The sequence below is a fragment of the Vicugna pacos genome, chromosome 23 (genome assembly GCF_048564905.1).
Source record: "Vicugna pacos chromosome 23, VicPac4, whole genome shotgun sequence".
Lineage (NCBI taxonomy): Eukaryota > Metazoa > Chordata > Mammalia > Artiodactyla > Camelidae > Vicugna > Vicugna pacos.
In genome coordinates, this window is record NC_133009.1 from 1,908,847 (window position 1) to 1,929,983 (window position 21,137).

The 21,137-nt window shown below is 47.8% G+C and overlaps 1 pseudogene; it reads left to right on the forward strand.

Moving 5' to 3' along the window:
* Nucleotides 1-4,642: 4,642 nt before the first annotated feature.
* Nucleotides 4,643-5,373, forward strand: LOC140688571 (transcription initiation factor TFIID subunit 9-like; annotated as a pseudogene).
* The last annotated feature ends 15,764 nt before the right edge of the window (nt 5,374-21,137 follow it).

Below are 21,137 nucleotides of genomic sequence, written 5' to 3' on the forward strand. Positions count from 1 at the left end.
TATTACATAAAACAAAAAATAGTCTGATGCCTCATCGATAAGAATCTGTTGAATAAATGGTGGGAGAGCCATTCCAAGAAACAGTATTTAGCCATTTAAAAATGCATTATATTTATGCCAGTTAACTTGGAAGAATTTTCATACTATATTGTTAAATAAGAACAGCATGATGCAGAAAAGTATATATAGATTGGTCCTATTTTTAAAAAATAATCATAAGTTAACCTACAGAAGAGTACATATGATTGTATGCATATAGAGAAAGTTGTGGAAGGAGAGACACTAGTCTATTAACACTGATTACTTGAGTTGACTGGTTAGAGATGAGGAAAGAGGTGAGTGGAAGGAAGGAAGGAAGGAAGGAAGGAAGGAAGGAAGGAAGGAAGGAAGGAAGGAAAGGGAAGGGAAGGGAAGGAAAAAGGAAAGGAAAGGAAAGGAAGGGAGGAGGGGGGTGCAGGGAGTAGGGGAAGGGGTGGAAGGGCTCAAGGCAAGAACTAGCGCAAGACTGGCTTCGACTGCAGACCTCTCCTTTGCTGGATTCTCTCTCCTCCAGACTCCTTACCAATTTCTCAGTCCCACCAGGAGAGAAAGGGAAAGGAAATTTCAAAACTCTCTCCAAAAGACCCACAGCCTCCCTATCACACAAGGGACTGGGAGTGGCATGGCTCTGCTCTGCTCTAGTCAGATCCCAGCCAGGAAAAAGGGAGTGTGTCCCTTTGCTGTGGGCTGCCTTCCCCAGCTGCAGACCAAGGCAAGCAGAGTGGGGGCTGTGGGAGGGGACCACACAGCAGGAAGAGCTTGGGGGATGGAAGCAGCCTATGTGAACAGAACTGACATTTTCTTGGGGACAGAAAGCATCAAGGGCCACCCAGGCAAGAGACTAGCCTTTCCAGCTTTCTGAGAAGAGGGAGCAGAGACATTCTCGGATGAACTTTGGAAAGCGAAGAATCAGTCAACATGTTCTATCACTTACCATTTGCACGCTTAGCTCTGCGCAAGTTGCTAAGGAGGAAATACACATTATAAAGCAGGAAATGGGCCTCATGGAATTTACAATTTCATTAGAGAGACAAGAGTATTGCACTTAAAAAGTGAAGAACACTAAAAAAGTGTCATATGATATAAATGGAGCTAAGAGAAGGGACAGGAGACAAAGGCATTTTTTGAAATAATAATGCTCCCCTCTTGTTTCCTCTTTGCTTTACCCAGCTCTCACAGGTCACAGTCTATAGTTTCCTTGCCTGGGAGAATTTTGCAGGGGCTTCCTGGCTTTCCAAGATCAAAGCTCAATTGAAGAGAATAGGGTTTGAGAAGAGGAGTATTTCCTAGACTAAAATCAGGGGTGGGGTGGGGTCTATGGGTCACAAGATCAATAGGAACTTGCAACCTGCTCCTTGAAGGCACCTCAAACTGGGAGACCCTCAGAAGGAACACTGGTCTGGGGCATCCTGGGCTTGGGGCTCACCACAGGAGCCCGTGACCCAAAGGTGATCCACAAGGTGCAAAGCAGGAGACTGCAGGGATCACACCTGGGGCAGGGGGCATCTCCCCTGTGATTAACATAGACTCGCAGCAAGAGGGGCCTGAAGCCTTTACCCAACCCAGTGGGGTATCAGGTAGGGACCAAAGAAAGATTTGGGTTGAATTTCCCGACATCACAGTGGGATGGGGATGTGAAGTTGACATTAAACTGTGTATTGGTAGGGTTCCCCAGAAAAATAGAACCAATAGGAGATGATAGATAGATAGATAGATAGATAGATAGATAGATAGATAGATAGACAGACAGACAGACAGACAGATTGATTTGTTATAAGAGTTGGCTCACACAATTATGGCGTCCAAGAAGCCCAGGATCTGCTGTGTCTGTAAGCTGGAGAACCACCAAAGTTGGTTGTATAATTCAGTTCAAACCCGAAAGCCAAAGAACAAGCAGTATCACTGTCCAAGGACAGGAGAAGATGGGTGTCTCAGCTTAAGAAGAGAGTGAATTTGTTCTTTCTCCACCTTTTGCTCTAGCCACGCCCTCGGTGGATTGTATGATGCCCACCTGCACTGATGAGGGTGATCTTCTTTTCTCAATCTGTTGATTTAAATGCTAATGTCTTCTAGAGCCACCCTCACAGACACACCCAGAAATAATATTTTACCAGCTATCTGAGCATCCCTTAGGTCAGTCAAGCTGACACATAAAATTAACCATTGCAAGATGTTTCATAGAAAATAAAGAACTATTCTATTACCTGCATACCTGAGTTGGTGAACTGAGAAGCTTCCCAGTTATATGAGATCTAGAGGTGGGTCTTATGGATGAAGTGGGGTTCAATTTCACCTTGAGAACAGCAAGTAGGGATCGGGGTGGGGTGGGGACAAAGGAAGGGACTAAAGAAGAGAATATGTGACAGCTCAGATGGCAGGGATAGTGATGAAACGGGCTTGGCTGGACCATATGGTACAAATTATGGAACACAAAGGATCCCACTTTTAATGTCTCTCCTCCTCATTATCAAAACGCATCTGTCTCTGAACACCTCCACGTACAAGGTTATGGGCTGTGTGCTGTGAGGTGCAGAAAGGAGTGAAATGCAGGGTCTGTGCCTTCCATGAGCTCATAAGTTAGCTTGATGATGTATGTCCATGAAAAAAACACAGTCAAGGCCGAGTACCAAGTTATGACATAGATCATCCACATACTTGTTTACTCAACTAAACCTCATTGAACTCCTTCCTCGTACTGAGCTAAGCATCAGGGACACAGCACCAACCTCAGGAAGTGCAGAGAAATGATCTTCAGTCGAGGAAGGTCTCCCAGAACTGGTCCTAGATGGGCTGGTAGGATTTGATAGGTATTGAGGGAGGAAGCAGTTGTTCCATAGCTGTGGCTTGATTGGCACCTGGGACTGATGGCCTGTGGAACATCCAGGTGAGCTGGAGGTGGGCAGAGAGTGGGTCAGTCTACGAAGAACCAAGAGAGAACAGAGAGGCAGATGAGGCTGGATGGGACAACTGGAGGTGGATGATAAAGTGTCCTGCATGGTACTTTGGGCTGTGGGAACCCAGAGCTGCAGAGGACTTTTGATCTAGGGGGCCCTAACGTGCCCACCAAACTCCTGCCACTTCCAAAGTGAGCGGTCGATGGGGCCGGTGTGGCTGGGCTTTTTAATGTGAGGAATGTGTCCTAGCAAAGATTGTATGTGGCCCACTTATCTAGTGCCCATCCCCGAGTAACTTCCCTCCCAGAGTGCCTGTCAGCTATGGAGATTCACCAGAGCCCACGGGAGCCCTCAGCTTCCCAAGCATGATGGGGAGGCCTAAGGGGCCCGTGTGCTCTTGCACAGCTGAGTTCCAGCCTTCCTTGTTCCTGCCACTCAGAAAGCAGGGAGTCCCTGGCACATCGACCTCTGCTCCCCATTGCCAGCTTTGCCAGCTGAAAAGCGAGGATGAGGAAGCCCCAAGGTCCACAGTGCAATCTTGGGCACCCCCGGGTCCCAGGAGTGCTCAGATGGAGTCTAGGCCAGCCAGGCCTGCTTGGCCATCAGCACGGCTGCAGGATACACAGAATGTACATTCAGGTGCCTCAGGGAGGGGTGTGTGTGTGTGTGTGTAAAGGAGTACATGAGGGGCTTCCAGGCACAGGCTGTTGGGTAACCGGCACCTAATGTCCCAGCCAAACGATTGCGACAGGCTCTGCCTTTGAGGGTACCAACAACCGAGTCTCATTCTGAGAAGGTCACTGTCTCTGCGAACCCTGATGTCAAGAACACATTGCACCATGTGCTTCCTCTTCTCACAGACAGTTCTGTCCTGAAAGCAAACACCAAGGCACCTAGACTTTAAGCTGTGTGGCTAAGTTTTCACCAACAGGTAGAGATGCATAAGTGTGTGTTGATTTAACAGTAAAGGAGTCATGAAAAGATGAACGCACAGAAGTGAGGGGGGCTTTACCATCCCTTTCCCTCAGGGTAATGTCAGCAGAGGTGGTGGGACTGATGGGGAAGGAGAAACATCATGGATTTGCTACATCAGAATCTCTGGGGCATTTGTAATCATGCATTCATATTTCCTAAAGCTCCCCAGATGAAGAAGACTGAGAACCAACGGTCCCAAGGAGAGAGGCATGAAGCGGAGCCTTCTTTCAAATTGAATTATGGGCCTGGGATAAATCAACCCACCACTGCTACAGAATCCACTTGCTGGACCCTCTTTGTAACCCAGATTCTTGCCTGCTTCTATCGGCCACATTCCACATCTCTCCCCTGACCCATATTCCAGTTTAGCCCCTTAAATATCCCTGCTACCTATTGACTGCCGTTCCCTTAGGACTTTCTTCCAGCCCCAGGCAAGAAAAACATATGATTGGCATCCTGACCGAACACTGTGAGAACCATGTTGCTTCTGAACATTCAGCTTACTGATACACCAGGGGTTCGAAAAACCACGCTAGGCAAAGAACTTGCATCAAGATCAGGACCGGGGGTGGGGAGGGTATGGCCCAAGTGGTAGAGCGCATGCTTAACATGCACAAGGTCCTGGATTCAATCCCCAGTGCCTCCTCCAAGGGAAAAAGAAAAAAAGATCAGCACTGAAATATGTTAAGGTGGGTGATTTAGCCCACGAAGTCTGATCACTAGATATCGTGGAGTCTGGCAAGATGGTTTCTCCCAAGAGCATGCCAAAAGATGCACGGATGATGGCACAAATCCTGAAGGATATGGAGATTACAGAATATGAACCGAGAGTTATAAATCAGATGTTGGAGTTTGCCTTCTGATACGTGACCACAACCCTAGATGACGCAAAAATGAATTCAGGTCAGCAATCCAGTGCTGTGCTGATCAGTCTTTTACTTCTCCTCCTCCAAGAGATTTTTTTTAATTGGATATTGTAAGGCAAAGAAATCAAACTCCTTTGCCATTGATAAAGCCATATTCAGGCCCTAGATTGCCACCTGATAGACATTGCTTGACTGCTCCAAATTATAGACTTAAGTCTACAAAGAAAGGCACGTACTTCTGCGGGAAGAGTAACAGTTCCACAGAGAAGAGTCCCTTCAGTTACTAGCAGGCCAAGCACTCCCACACTCGGCACATCAACCCCACAAACCATGTCTGTTTCAACTAAACTAGGGACTCCTGTGTCCTTCACAGGGCAAAGGTTTACAGTGCAGACACCCACTTCACAATCCCCAGCTGTGAAAGCATCAGTTCCTGTAACATCAACAGTTCAGAATGTTCTAATTAATCCATCATTAATTGGGTCCAAAAATATCCTTGCTACCACTAACACGGCACCATCACAAATAATGCCAATGAATCACCAAAAGCATTGAAAAGGAAATGTGACGATGATGATGATGACTTCAGTAATCTGTAATCTAGCCTTGATGCATGTAACATGTTTGCTTGGTTTTGAAACCGTTATACTGAGATTAAACATGCATGCTAGATGTTTCCAAGTTGTGTTTTAGAAAAGTAGAACTTATTTTAGTACATGAGTAAATACAGTTACCATATTTTTCAATTGAGATGTTGTGTTGGATTTTCTTTAATAGGATTACTAAGGGTTTTTAATCAGCCTTTAAGAGTAAAAAAATAAAGTTGTAATTCATTAAAAAAAAAGAAAGAAAAAGATGATCACTAGCTTCCAGACCCCACCACCTCCCACTCTGCATACTCCAGGATCCTCTCCCAAATTGGAAGAAGTAAGAAGAGTTTAGGATCTTTTTCCTCCTCCCAAGTAAGCAGACACCCAAATATGGGCAAAACAGGAGCGTTTTCAGCGTGTGAGTATTTAGCATATGACCTCTAGACATTGAGATGAACATATAGGCCCTGCAGGCCTGGCTGCAGCCCTGCCAGGGTGCCTGGCACTTGGAGTCTTGAAATGCAAATTTCCCTTGTGGCAGCCCTAGCCTCTTCTGCAGGGGTGGCAGCCGCCCTGGGAGGAAAGACGAGATTTAAATTGGTAATAAAGCACTGTACCAAATTGGACTTTGACCTTGTTCAGAATTCCGCTGGCCCGTGTTCCCTGACCCGCCACCCTACTTTCTGCCCAATTGTTCCCTTGAGTAGCTGCCTGCTATCTAAGCAGTAAGGCAGCCTGTCACCAGCTGCTGCCTCCCTGGCTGCCTTCCACCCCGCTGGCTCCGAAGGCCTTGGAAATCAAACATCTTGGCCTGTCCAGCGTCTTTGCTACCTCTGCTCCTGAAGCGAGACGAGAGCGGTCTGGATGGGGGCCCTGGCCCTGGCTGGGCCAGCTGGTAGGGCATGGGACGAGGTGAGGGCAGCCCCGACAAGCTTCTTCAACACATTCTTGGTTACCGAAGCGACTCCCAGACAAGGCCTGGAATGGCCAGTGTGGGCCCACATGCCTGCTCGTCCATGGAAGCAGCATGGAGCCAATATTCATTTTCTCCTGCCTCCTCCATGGCCCGAGCACCGGCTGCTCACTGCAGGACACCATGGTTTTGCTCACGTCTTCCTCCTGGAAGATCTTCCACAATCTCCTCTGTGCGTCTAAATTCCGCCCTTCCTTTGAGGGCCGGAAACCACTCGTCACCACAGAGTGCCCTCAACCCTCCCCGGCAACCCTACCGGCCTTCCTCTCTGACTCCTCAGCTCATGATTCCAAGCAAGCACCTGGGGCATTCAGTCACGTGCTGACTTGTCTTGTGTTGTCTAATCGTTTCAAGCCTTATCTCCCCAACAAGATGATGGGCTCCCAGGGACTGCGTATTACCTAGAACTGGCACTTAGTAGGGCTACTGGGAATCAGTGAATGAAAGGACAAATGAATGAATATATGGATTGCTTTGGTCAGAGAAATGTTTTCTTTACACACCCAGAATTCAGAATTCTTCCCAGCAAGAAAGCTCTTCTTTCCACTGGCTTTCGTCACAACAAAGCCGCTGGTGGAAAGTTTGCTTCCAGTACCTCCTGGAGCCTACGGAAAGCAGGAAACTTTCACCAGGAGGAGCCAGCTGCCAGTGCAGCTGGACTTCCACCAGTGTGCAGGACACTATGAGTGCTGGGGGCATATTTCCTGCCCTCTTTGATCTAACTGGGGTGGTAGACTGTGCCCATGTGAAGCTTGGTTTCCTGTTAATGCCCATCATCGTGCAGACATACGTAAGGGCTAAGAGAAGCTGGGTGAAGCTGTCCTAATCAGAGAGCATGTGAAGGAGGTATAAAACAGGGCTGTCATGTGGAGGCAGGGAGGAGGCTGGGTGTCCAAGGAGGCGTCATAGAGCACCCCCTATTCTCTCTTCCCCAGTGAGATGCCATCTGTCCATGTCTGCTCCTCCAACCAGGTCAGCAAGAGCCAAAGGATGGGGCCAGAATAGGGGACAAGATTGGGGGGTGGGGTGGAGGATGGGCAATTGACTCAGCGGGGGGGTGGTTAATCTGAGAGGCAACGTCTCAGCCACATCAGAACACAAGGCAGCTTCCATGCATGCGCTACGGATCTGAAGAGGAGACAGAGAGGGAGACTCCAAAGAGCCAGCAGAACGGAAAACTAGACAGGCAAGAAAGGAGATCTGGAAAGACAAGTGAAGTGTGAGTTGTTAACCTCTTTTTACACAGAGGGCCCAGGGGTTGGGGTGGGAGGTGTGTCACATGGACACATGAGCTGTGTCCATGGGGCTCCCTGTTACCATCTCAGAAGGAAGTCAGGAACTGGGGGCCAAGCACGGAGCAGCCTATGTGTGCCCTGTACACTCTGCAACTCCCCTGTGTGCGATCCCGCTCCTCTGTCCTTTGCTGTGGCGAGGGCAGCGAGAACCTCTAACAAAAAGACACCTTGTGCTTGTCTTCTGGGGCAGAGGAGGGGCTTGGTGATAAGAATGTGTGGGAAGGGTGGGCAGCAACATCCAACCTACAGGCAAGCAGACCAAGAGTGGGCGGCGGTGGTAAGCCCAGGTGTTGAGGAGTCATTCTGGGGCTCCCCAGGGAGCACACATGAGGTTTTCCCTCCTCCAGTCCTTCCACTCTGGCTTGATATCATCAGTGAGTGTGAGCAGAGTTTGCCGATTCCATTCCTCTTATTACTCATGCCTTTCCCAGGGAAGGCAGCAGACGCAAAGGAGGTGGCAGGGGTTGGGGGCTGGCACTTGAGGTCACAGCTCTCAGCTAACTTGGCCCCTGTCTTTCAAGAGGACTTTTACACAGCCACTGTAAGAGCACCTGCTGACATCAAAACTGTTAGTCACCGGGCAGGTGTCCAGCTCACAGAAAGCTCCACCACCAGGCGTATTTCCTCCTTCTGCTCCCCGGCATCCCCCAGGACCATGTGAGGAAGGGCAGGCAATAAAGGAGAAGAGTTCAAATGCCCAGGTGTGTGTGTGCAGGGGAACTTCCTCTCCCCCTCTAGCCAGACACACGGAATTTAATAAATTCTCAAAACTGGGGAAGGAGGGGTGTGAGAATCTCTTTCATTGTGGGGAGGGCAGGTCAAACACCTAGGGCCTCTGGTAACACACACTGCTGAGAGCATGCAGAAGTTCGTGGTGTAAAGCTGAGGCCCCAAAACAGAGGGAATAGAAAGGGAGCTAATATGGAAGCCAGTGGTCCATCCCCAATCACTCCACACTGGGTTAGGACCGTGGTTCCCCTACCTGGCTGGGCAGCAGAATCACCTGGCAAGACCAGTGAGCCTGCATATTCTTGGGCCCCTCTGCCATCCTATCAAGTCAGAACCATGTGGGGTGGGGATATTTGGGTATGTGTGCGTCCAACAAGCTGCCCTGGGATTCTCATGCTGCATTCCCCTCCCTGAGTTTCGAGTTGCTGGATTCAAGTGTGATTCCTTGGAAACTGATGATGCTTTTGTTCAAGGCCACAGGCAACCCTTCGAAGACAGGTCCTAGGTCCAGAACATGGGATGGGCAAGCCAGATCTACTCCCAGAGAAGCACCACGCAGCTTGAGCATCTTACTGGTACACTCGGCCTCTGCAGGTGATCGCCTGGGATTGGTCAACTTCCATTAATCCACAGAACCTCTTTTCTAACATTTTCTTGTCTATTTTCACAAAATCAACTCATAGATATTTGACGATGGAAACTTGAATACTGTGCTTCTTCCTGCTTAAGATGTTTGCCAACCAACCTCACCTGCCAAAGGTAAGGTGGAACCCCATCTCCCACTGGCTTGTTCAAGATGAACCCAGGGTCATGGAGCTCATCTTACTTTCTTATTTTCTCTGGAGCTTCTGTTCGCCTGGACTGGTGTTCTTCCTTCCACGGCAAAGTGATTTGGAAAGGCAGGCTTAGACCCATACACCAGGGCAAAACCTGCCTGGGCAGATGAGAGAGTTTCTTTTCTTTTGTTTTTTCCCCTACCTAAGGTAAGTGTAAGGCTGCAGAAGAAAGAGCATTGCTTCCAAATGCCTGGTGCTGAACCTTGCAATTTACCAGTGATGTCTCACTGAAGAGCTGTTCTGGGTCTGAGTCAGAGAGAAAAGGAATTCCTGAACCAAATGAATTACATTTTGGCCAGGGAGGTAATACGATAGAAGCACTCGCACTCACCCACACAATTGGGCCTGAGAACTGATGGAAATCGGTAGAAAATGTTGTAAAATTGGGGATTATGGAAACAACGTCTAAGGTGGGTAGAGAGTTCTGCTAGCAGACAGCCTTTGGACTTGAACTGCAGCTCCTCCCTGGGTCTCCAGGCTGCTGACGGTCCCTGAAGACTTTGGACTTGCCAATTTTCACAATTCCATGAGCCAATTCTTCCAAATAACTCTCTCTAGGTATGCACACATCTTATTGACGAATACACAGTCCAAGAAACAAAAACAGCCACACAAACACACAACCACACCAGCAAGGAGACCTTTTGTCCCCACGGTGGGGCAGACTGTCACAATAACAAAATCAGCACTGACCTAGACGGCAGTTTCTATGTGGCTTCTGCGGTGAGCACAAAGGTGTATACGAGACAGAGTCCCTGTCCTCCAGTGGCTTTCCAACTCATCACCAAGCTAAAGAATCTCGGCGTTGAAAGGGGCCCCAATGAAGCTCACCTAGTCCAATCCCTCTGTTTTCCTGATGGGGAAGCTGAGGTTCTGAGAGGGGAAGGCACCTGCCCCAGGCAGCACAACCTGACAATGGAAAGTTGGCATGAGATCCCAAGGAAATCATTCCAGAACAGAAGAGTGTGTGAGTAAGAGAGTGTGTGTGTGTGTGTGTGTGTGTGTGTGTGTGTCAAAGATGGTGGAAAGGTGAGCAGCTGGAGCAGGGTAATTATGGGCTGCAGACAAGGTGGAAAGGCAGGGTAGGTGATTGTGGAGAGTCAGACACTTGGTGTGAAGTTCAGAATGAGTCCACCGGACTTGGGAGAGCTTCCACACACTTTTGGCCTGTGGAGTGATGTGATGAAACAGTTCTTACAAGAATCCTGCTGTCACAGGAATGTTGTAAAAGAGAAAAGGGTTGAAGAAAACCTCCTTAAAGCCAAACCTTACAACAGATGTCTATATCTTGAGAGATTAGGGCACCCAATCCAGGTTAGAACTGGAGTAGATGAATTATCTGGTTAGACTAGGGAATGGAGATGGGTGTCAGAAGAAGAGGAACGTCAAGGGAAGGGCAGGAGACAGAGTGAACTGGAAGAGTAGAGACCATGAGGCAACCTTCCACGGAACTATGCTGCCTGTTCAAAACCAGAAACAGAAAAGAGTTGTTGAGTTTTTTGCACAGAACCCATGAGGAGGTACAAGAACCGATCCACCAAAATCAGGGTGGTTGTGCCAAAGGGGACGAAGGCTCATGCGCACCTCGGCTTCTGGTCTCCCCATCAAAAGTGAGAAGAATTGGGCTGTATCATCTTTGGAGCCTCCCTCCCACCACGGCCCTTCTAGGCCTCCAGAGTCTGTTTGCCTGAACCTTAGCCACTTCAGGGAAGGGAGGAAGAGCTGCCCACCAGTGCTCAGAGAGCCCCTCGCTGGTGGTAGCGCCACGATGCTGGCGCCATCTACACGTGCAGCCTGTCCTCCCTCCTTCCCAGCCCTCCCCCAGGCACCAGTTCTTGTTGGGGACTTCAGCTTTTGATCAATGCTGACCCAGATCTAAACTCAAGAAAACATCAGGACAATCTTCCTGTTTGGGTTCATCCTTAAGGCCATTCTCTGAAATGCCCTCTGATGAGGAATCCGCCAGAATCCTGCCTTGACAACTCTTCACTACTCAAATGCTGCAAACATGGATAAAACATGTCACAGAAGTTCATCCTTAAAAAAGAGGACTCAGGTTCTATTTCACACCTCTGTCTATGTCTCTCTCTCCTTCTCCTCCTACCTCTCTGTCCCCACCTCCTCTCTCTCTGTCCTTCCAGAACCTACTTCCCCAGAGTGGTGGGAGAAAATGTGAGCTCAAGGGAAGTTTTCATGTACTCACCAGGCATCCCACACTTTATTCACAAAGTCAGGTTCCTGACTTGAGTGATAGAGTTACCAACCATGCCATTTGCTGGTGCACACAAGAGGGAGGGGAGCCCACCTCACATGCTCATGGCAGGTGTCAGAGCTCAGGAGAGCTGTGTAGGCTGGAATCAGAGGTAGGCGGTGAGTTTTTATGTTATGTAAATGGATCAAATAGCTGAGGGTGAGTGTCAAGGAGAGAGAGAGAGAAAGTTCAGAACACAAGAACAGAAGCTGGGAAGGGGAGACTGAGCAGGAGAAGTTGCAGACAGAGGAGAACCAGGAACATGTGTGGTGTCAAAGAATTTAAGGGAGGAGGGGGCTTTTTCTTTCGCCAGGAAGGAGAGGCCAAAAGAATCAAACTTGCCAAGAAAATGGACATTGGCGCTAGAGACGGGCCTTTGGTACCACAGGGCAGATGGACAAGCCAGAGAGCGGTGAGTTCAAGCATGAACATGAGGGGGAAACAGTGGTGGCGAAGGCAAGGACAGAAATGCCTTCCAGAAGGTGCAGGAAACAGAATGGCAGGGCATATGAGGGCAAGGAGGGAGGCTTTTATTTTTGTGAATGAGACTTGAATGTGTTAAATGCAGATGGAAAATAAACTAGCCCAGGGGAGGGGGCTGAAGACATGGAGAGAGGAGACATTTCAGGGGATCAGTAGGTTGTGAAATCCGGGGCCACAGGTGGTGGGGGTGAGTTGGATGGGAGGATTTTACAGACACACTTTCATTGCGACACAGGGAGGAGTCACAGGGTGCAAACAAATAGAGGAACGTTTGGGGATGAGGAACTGGGGATGGGACTGCTTCTGATGGTTTCTAGTTTTCTTTTCTTGTCTAAATAAGAGGGACCTCATCTTTGGGACACAGGCTAGTCCAAGTCAGAGGAGGCATCGCAGGGTGACAGGCTTGGCATCCCTGGGCAGGAAGTCACCCTGGGCACATACCTGTTATGGCCCGTGAGAGAGCTGCTTGTTTGCCTGATGAGACTGGCCTCAAACTCAGGCTGATGCAACAATGCTCTCAGGCTATCAGCTCAGGTGGCAACAACTTGGGGCTCTGTGGAGACACCTGATCACAGGTGTGGCTGCTGCAGCCACCCATCAGCCATCAGACTTCTGGGAGTCTCCCGACAATACCTGTCTCAGTCCATGTGAACTACTCTAACAAAAGTCCAGAGACTGGATAACTTACAGACATTTACTTCTTACAGTTCTGAAGGCTGGAAGTCCAAAGCAGGGTGCCAGTCTGCTCAGTGAGGGCCCTTTTTTGATTTCCTCATTGTACCCTCACATGGTGGAAGGGACTGGGGCACTCTCTGAGGGCTCTGCTGTAAGGGCACTAATCCTGTTCATGAGGGCTCCATCCTCACGACCACTAGGGGCTACCTCACAAAGGCCCCATCTACTAATACCATCACACTGAGGATTAGGCTTCAACACATGAACTTGGGGGGACACATAGCAAGACTCTAAACCCTCATCACACTGTGTTGGTACCTCCCTAATGGCGGTCATCAGAGTCCACCATGGGTCCTAACCACGTGTGCCTATGTTCAATTTCCTTTCCTGTAGGTTCCAAAGAGCCAGAATCCTAAGTGGTTGAATCTTGTTTCCCTGTTTGACATTGCTCTTTGCATGAAACTGATCATTTTAGGGCTAAATTTCACAGACCTGATGCTGACATTTTTGCTCTGTCACTGCTCAGAGATGGTCCCCAGAAAGCCCCTCCTCTGGCACTGGCCTGCTTCCCACAAGAGAATTTTAATAAGACAATGCCCAGAGATTTGTAAGCCATCCCGGCCCCACTCCCAGGAGCCAGATGAGAAAGGAGAATTCCAGATCTCCAACCCTTCCTAGCTCAGCAGCCTCCCAACTGAAAGAGAACTGCCGTGAGTTTGTAAAATCCCAAGCCCACAGCTTTCACTGTCCAGCGCACAACTCCCTTGACTTCTCCCTTATTAATTCAACAGCGGGGAGCACTACAAAGAAACGAACCAAATTCCAACCATGGCATCACTACGGAAACAATAAAACGCCTGACCGACCATAAAAGCTGTAACTGTTCCAGAGATAAAAGCAAGTCTCCGATCCTCTCCAACAACCGGGGGCTTGGAGCACAGACTAGGGAAAGCTTGCTTTGCTCATGCCAGAAACCGTGAAAACAGTTCCTGCCTCGAGGCCCCCACTGGCTCTGCTGTGGGACAGACGGACAAGAGACACAAGGCAGCAAACTGTGCTGCCAGCTGGAAGGCCCCAAATTGGGCTGAAAGAGCCCCACTGCCACACGTACGCCTACCCCTGCAGGCCCGTGTGGTCTAATGTAGCAAAGATCTGGAGGAGGGAGAGTCCAGTTGGTCTGTAACCAAAAGAATCGTCTCCTGGGAGAGGATATAGCTCAAGTGATAGAGCACATGCTTAGCATACACAAGGTCCTGGGTTCAAGTATCTCCAGTACCTCCTCTAAAAATAAATAAATAAATAAGCCTTATTACCCCCCTCCCCCAAAAAAACCAAACAAACAACAAAAGAACCATCTCCTATCTCAGGACAGCATGTGGCAGTTTCAAGGCCCTTTCATATTTTTATCTCATTTGATTCTCAAAACTAGAGGGCCCAGGACAAGTATTGTCATCCCCACTGTAGAGATGAGGAAACAGACCCAGGTAGTAAAGTGCACTTGGATCTTGAGTGGTAGAACCAGTCAGGCGTCCTGGCTCCCAGTTCAGGTTTTTCCTGGGAAAGTGTACTGCCTCCCCTTTTCAGAGAGTGGTCATTGCACTAAGAGTTAAAAACAGACTCTGAAGATGCTCTATGTTCCTCATCCTCTCACGTCTAGTTGGCCACAACACATCAGGAAGGGTCTCCTCAACTTCACGATGTGAGAACCACTGCCCAGACCAAACTCTGACCAAGTCACAGCATGCACTCTCACTGCCTACTCAGAACCAGAAAGTGAAGAAAGCTCTCTCAGAATCTCTGCTCTATCCACCAATGGAGACCCAGAACCAGGCCTTCTCGGGGCAGCATCTTCACGGCGTCAAGGGCAGATAGAGGTGCCTTCAATGCTTTTGTTGTAGAACAGGGAGCTTGCCTTACCTCCCTGCAGGCTGGGTGTGCTCTGGGCCTGAATCACCGTGAGGGCTTAGTCACAGCACAGGGCAGGCCTAGAGGCTGTCCAGGCCAGAGCAAATCCAGTGAGCAGGTCCCAGGAAGAGCAGTCCCAGGAGTTCTGAGACCACTTCAGGGGCCTTTGAGTTACTTTCAGGGCAGGTCTGAACTGGTCTGGTCCAAACTGCCGCTTCCCATGGGAGCCCACGGATATGACTTCACATGATCACCAAGAACTTGCTTCGATTGCTTGGGTTTCTCACGGTCAGGGTCATCCTGACTCCTCATTTGCATGGGAGGTGATATGCAGGCAGGGGCATAGGCAATTGGTTTCCCAGAGCCATAGCCTCCCATTTCTCAGCTCTTCACCCTCCGCAGAAGCCCTTCTTCCCTCTCAGGTACATAAATAACATCCTTCCAAGGCTCTCCCTATCAAAACCTTATCTCAAGAAAGGATCTAAAAATTAAGCAGAATCTGAGTGAAGTGGAGCTGAAATGACTCCTTGACTCTCCAGGTGAGGAGAGCCAGGTTATGGCAGTACTTAAGGGGTAATGCACACTCACAGAGACCAGGACAATTCCAGGCATCAGTGAGGAGGGAACCGTATCGGTGAGTGGGCAGAGCCTTTCACTCACAGCCTCCACTTAGGAAATCAACACGGATGACTGCACTTCCTTTAAGATTTTTCATGACCTAGGAGGGACAAGACTTAGCACACCCTTGGCAGCCACAAACACCAGTTCCGGGAACACGAGTGAGCCACTCTGGGTTCACATACCTGATGTGGATGTGCTTGAACTTGCACTTAAACATTTATTCCCAAGGTGTTGGCCCTGGATTGAGAGGCAGAGAAATTTCAGCTCTTTTGTCATTTTTCTTGGTCACACAAGAGTCAACAGATGCTTTGTGGCTCCAATGCTAGGATAACCACAGTTCACTCCACCTGGGTCTCCCCAGGTAGGCAGTGTCTGGAAACAAGAGCCCTCAGCCACCACTTTGCTCACACAAGCTGGTTCAAGGCAATTTACTGAGCACCGACTTCATGCCAAGCACCAGGATGGGGGATGGGAAATCCAAGCTACATAAGCGTAGTTCCTGTGCCCCTCACGGTCTATGAGTAAGACACATAAGGAAGCGACAACCTGGTTCACCACCTGTGTGCTTTGCCACAGCTCTTCATGAGGCTGAGGCACTGGGAGAAGAGCAGCCCCTGATCCAGACTGGGATGCACAGCAATGCTGGGGTGGTCAGGGAGGCAGGCATCCATCCACCTGCTCAGATGATTTCAGTAAAATAGGGAAAGAGAAAGGATAGAGATATGCTCAAAATCTGTCTTAGAAGGAAGTTTTTCCTACACCTGCTCCACTTGGACTTCATTCTATCATCTCCCACCCTTCAAAGCAAAGTTTTTTGAAAGTATTATCCACTCATCGCCACTCCCCTGAAATTGCTCTAAAATCACCAGTAACCTCATGACGGACAATCCAATGTGTCCACACTTTGATCTCATTAACTCCCCTGTGCTATCTGGTCTCCCCTCTCCCTCACCGCCTCCTTCCTTGCCCCACTCTTCCTGCCTGGGTCTCAGTCCTCAGCAGTCCTAGCACCTTCCTGGTCCCCCCCTTTCATTTCATAACCCCAATCTCATCCTCCACACTGTCCTCTCTCTCTCTGAGAAGCAACTCTGCCCATACCGTCCTCATTAAAATCCTTCACTGGTTGCCCAGGACCTCAAGTCAACCTGCAAACTCTTTAGCTTGGAAGGTAATACCTTTTAGGACTCAGCCACCTGCCTCTCCACTTTGCCTCTGTCCCTCTCACAGGTGGTCCACAACCCAATCACCTCAGCTTCCCACAGTCCCAGGAAAGCCCAAAACTCTTTCCCACCATGTGACTTTGTACATGCTTTTCCAGCTGTCTGTAACACTGGTAAGGTAAACTCTACTCATCCTTAATCATGTCCAGATGTCACCTCCTCCAGGAAGCCCTCTGCCATTCCTCCCTTCCCTTCTTCCCAGGCACATTTCTGGACCCCCTCCTCAACCTTCCCAGAGTAATCAATGCATTCCTCTATTAGCCACTGGTATGTAACTGTTCACTCAGCTGTATATCCCCCGACCCCCAACTAAGCTGCACACGACTCATTGCAGATGGTGCCTGTTGGCAGCCTTTAGTGAGTAGGCCATGGGACCCAGCCTTAAGTGAATAGACCAGGGAAGCCCAGAACAAAAGTTCACAATAGCTTGCACCTGGTAAGAGGCAAACGTATGCACGTGCTGGTAGCTGAGTAACCATTATGAAAAATACGCATGTGCCAGTTATGTAAGCCTTATGAACAAAGGAAAGTAAAGGTATGCATGCGCTAGCAGCGTAATGTAAGTAGTATGGACAAAGAAATGAACAACGCCCATGTGCGGGCAAAATAGATAAAAGCAGGACAAGTGTGCCACAGCCAGCACCACCTTGTTAAACTAGAAGAAAGTACTGAGAGCCAGCACCGCCGCCGTGCCACACACACCACCCCCTTATACTGTGCTGTTTTGCTCCAGGTCGGCTCCTTGTGCCTTCTTCCAGTTGGAGCAGCTCACCTCCTCAAATCCCTCTTCAGCCTCCCTCAGCTGACAGTGCCCTGTTGATCTTTGCGTGGTGCTTGGCAAAAAAGGATTCTTTAATAAACATTGATTGATTGGTTGGTAGATTCTTTAAGTATAAAACAAGGTCCCCTGTGAAGGAACCGCAATCTAGATAGGAAGGAAAGGCAATCGTGGGTGAGATGATGGAAGATACTCATGAGGAGAGCAAGCATGTTTTCCTGACCATGGGAGCTATAGAAATTTTGGAGGAGGAAGATACAGAGAGAGCTCCAGGGGCTGGAGCAGCAGGGGGGCTTCCTGGATGAGAAGCGGGTTACAATCAATGCACAAGCCTGGACAGGGTTTCACCTACACCTGGCTTATTGCCAGCAGCAGCAACATTTGAGCCGGGATCTGATGCCAATAGGCACCCAGGGTCCCTTCCACAAAATCAGTATGTCTCTGGGGGAGGCCTGAATCCCACAGTCTGGAACGTAAACAAAGAGGATCTGTTCCAGGGATGCTAATTGCTGCCTCTCTCCCACAGAGGACGGGGCTGTGAGCAGATGGGGAATTCCTCAGCTCCAGCAGCCCAGCTGCACCTAGGGAGGGCCCGCCAGCCTTCAGCAGTGGAAGCTGGAGACACAGCTGAATTCCTGTGCCCCATAGGCTGTCTCTGAGGAGATGTGATTTGAAGACCAGGTGGCTTCCAACCCAGGCACCCTAGAGCTTAAAACTGCACTTTAGAAAGACCACTTTCTCCTTAAAGCCACTGCTTAAATGCAAATGAGCCTGGAAGAAGTAGCACTTTAAGTTCCCAACACCTTCGTGTAAATGGATGGGTATACAGTTTTCCCAAGGGGTGGGGATTGGGGGCTGGGAAGGCAGGTGCCCTGAGCAGTAGAGGAAACACAGGGAACAGGAGGCCTGGTTCACAAATGAACCCCCACCCCAACCAATGTTGCCCAGCTGCCCAGTTCTGAGCTGACCCTTCCTTCTGCCACCATCCTGGGCTGAAGAGCTTGTAAATCCTCAGGAGTACCCACTACCCATACCATACAATGTGTGGCCTTTAGCTTCTTTCATTTAGCACAATGTTTTTGAGGTTGATCCATATGTGTATCAGCACTTCATTCCTTTTTATGGCTAAATAATATTCCATTATATATACTACATTTTATTTATCTCTTCATCAGTTGATGGACATTTGGGTTGCTTCCACTTTTGGGCTCTTATGAATGCTGCTGCTATGAACATTCATGTCCAATTTTTTGTGAGAACATATGTCTTCAATTCTCTGGGGTACTAACTAACCAGGAATGAAATTTCTGGTTCATGTGGCAATTCCATATTTAACTTTTTGAGGAACTGCCAAACTATTTTCCAAAGCAGCTGCACCATTTGACATTTCCACCAGCAGGGTATCCGGGTTCTGATTCCTCCATGTCCTCACCAGCACTTCCTGTCTTTTTTCTTATTTTAACCATCTTATTAGGTATAAAGTGTTATCTCACTGTGGCCTTGATTTTCCTTTCCCTAATGACTAATGAGTTGGCACAGCTCTTCATGTACTTATTGGCCACTTGTACATCTTCTTTGGAGGAATTTCTGTCCAAATCTTTTGTCCATTTTTCAGTTGGTTGGTTTGTCTTTTTATTGTTGAGTTATAAGTCCCTGGAAGGCTTCTAAAATCATCCATCCATACAAAGGCCCCAGAACAGTTCAATTAAATCAGAGCACTGGGGTGTACCCGGGCATTGGTTATTTCTTAAATTCCCCTAATCTGCAGTGGGGGTGAAAAGCACCAGTTTACACCATGTGGCCAAGCAGGAACAGAGGTATCATGAACTCTCAGAGTTCATGACTTTATCTGATCACCTTCAGGGCTGACTGCTCATAGTCCAACATTAAAAGTAAGACCATATGATATCACCTATATGTGGAATCTAAACAAATGAACTTATTTAGAAAACAGAAACAGTCCCACAGACATAGAAAACAAACTTATGGTTATCAGGGGGGAAAAGGGTAGAGGAATAAACTGGGGTTTGAGATTTGCAGATACAAACTACTATATGTAAAACAGATAAACAACAAGGTCCTACTGTATAGCACAGGGAACTATATTCAATGCCTTGTAATAGCCTATACTGAAAAAGGATATGAAAAGGAACATATATATACGTGTGTGTGTGTGTATTACTGAATCACTATGCTGTACCCCAGAAATTAACACAACATTGTAAACTGACTATACTTCAATAAAAGATAAAAATGAATTCTTCAGGCAAAAAAAAAAAGTGCCTTCTTTATGCCAAGCACAGTGCTAAAGTGAGGAGAGGTAGAAACCAAGATGAAAATGGAGCGACCATTCACAGAAACTATGTCATTTACATCTTACTGTACAATTTTTTTAGATCATAATGCATGTAACCTATGATTACTGTACCAATCGGATACACACATGTAATGATTAATAAAGTTTTACGAATTTTTTCCTAGTATGATTCCATAAGGACCTTGAAGAAGGAAATGATGAATAAGGTAACACTGCAGAAAAAAAAAAAAAAGAAAATGGAGTGACCATGACACAGTTGCTGCTGTCAAGGGGACTCTAAGAAAGAGGAATTCATCGCCTTCCTGCATGTATTAGTGCTGCTGAATGGAGGGTGGTGGTCATCCAGCCCCTCTACTCAAAAGGCGGTCCCCACTGGCCACATTAGCAGCCCATGGGTGCTTGTTAGAAACGCAGAATCTCACGAGAGCCCCAACCAGACATACTGAATTAGAGTCAAGTTTAATGAGAGTATCAGGTGGTTTACCTGTACATTCAAATTGGAGATGCACTGGTCTAACTGACATCAATTAAGAAGCAACCAGAAGGTCCACCAACCTAAAACAAAACAAAACAAAACAAAAAATTCTAGCACAACACCCCACATCTTACTAACGGTCTCTCGTTACTTGTTTTGAACCATTTGACTGAGATGTAATTAATATACAATTCACTCATTGAAAGTGTACAATGTAATGGTTTTTTTGTATATTCACAGAGTTTTACAACCACTCACACAATTTTTGAACATTTTCATCATCTCAAAAAGAAACCTTGTACCACCCCCCCACCCCCAAGCTCCTCAGCCCAAGGCAGCCAACAAACAACTTTCTGTTTCTATAGATTTGCCTATTTTGGACATTTCCAAATAGATTCTATTCCAGATAGATGGAATCATAACAACATGTGGTCTTTGGGGACTGACTTTATCTTGGCATAATGTTTTCAAAGTGCATCCACATTGTAGCATGTATCAGAACTTGATTCCTTTTTATGACTGAATGATACACCATTGCATGGACACCCCATATTTTGTTTAACCATCCTTCAGTTGATGCACATTTAGATTGTTTCCTTTTTTGGCTATTACAAATAATGCTACTATGAACATTTGTGTACAAAAAAAATGGCCTCTTGCCTTCTGAAAGGACCAGAAAAAAACAAGAATCCTGCTGGTCACCCCAACATTTTGGGTGGAAAGAAACTGATACAAGGAGAGAAGGCAGCAGTAACATTCCCTTGGATCGTTTACTAGAGTCAAAAACCTCAAGTTAGGTGCCACTGAGCTATGAGATCTTGGCTAAGCTACTTGCTTTTTCTGTCCACTTTCCTGCTTTAATTAATTTAATTTCTCTTTCTCAAAGGACTTGGGAAACCATTAATTAAATCCTTATTAGGGTATCAACTTGTTATGCAAGAGAGACTTATTCCAGAACAAAAGAAAGGAAAATTGACACCATGATGAATAACACCGTATCATTCAGATGTTACATTCACAGCCAGATGTTCCAGACCTTCCTACCTGCCCCTGTGGTGGCCAGATCCACTGCACCAGTATCTTCCCCTAGACTTCATGATACTCCTTAATAGTGTTCACTGATTTGTCTTCATAGAATTTGTTCAAACTCACCAGTAGGCATTGGGAAATCATGTATACATCTTCAGGCTAGGATGATCCATCTTCCTCCAGGAA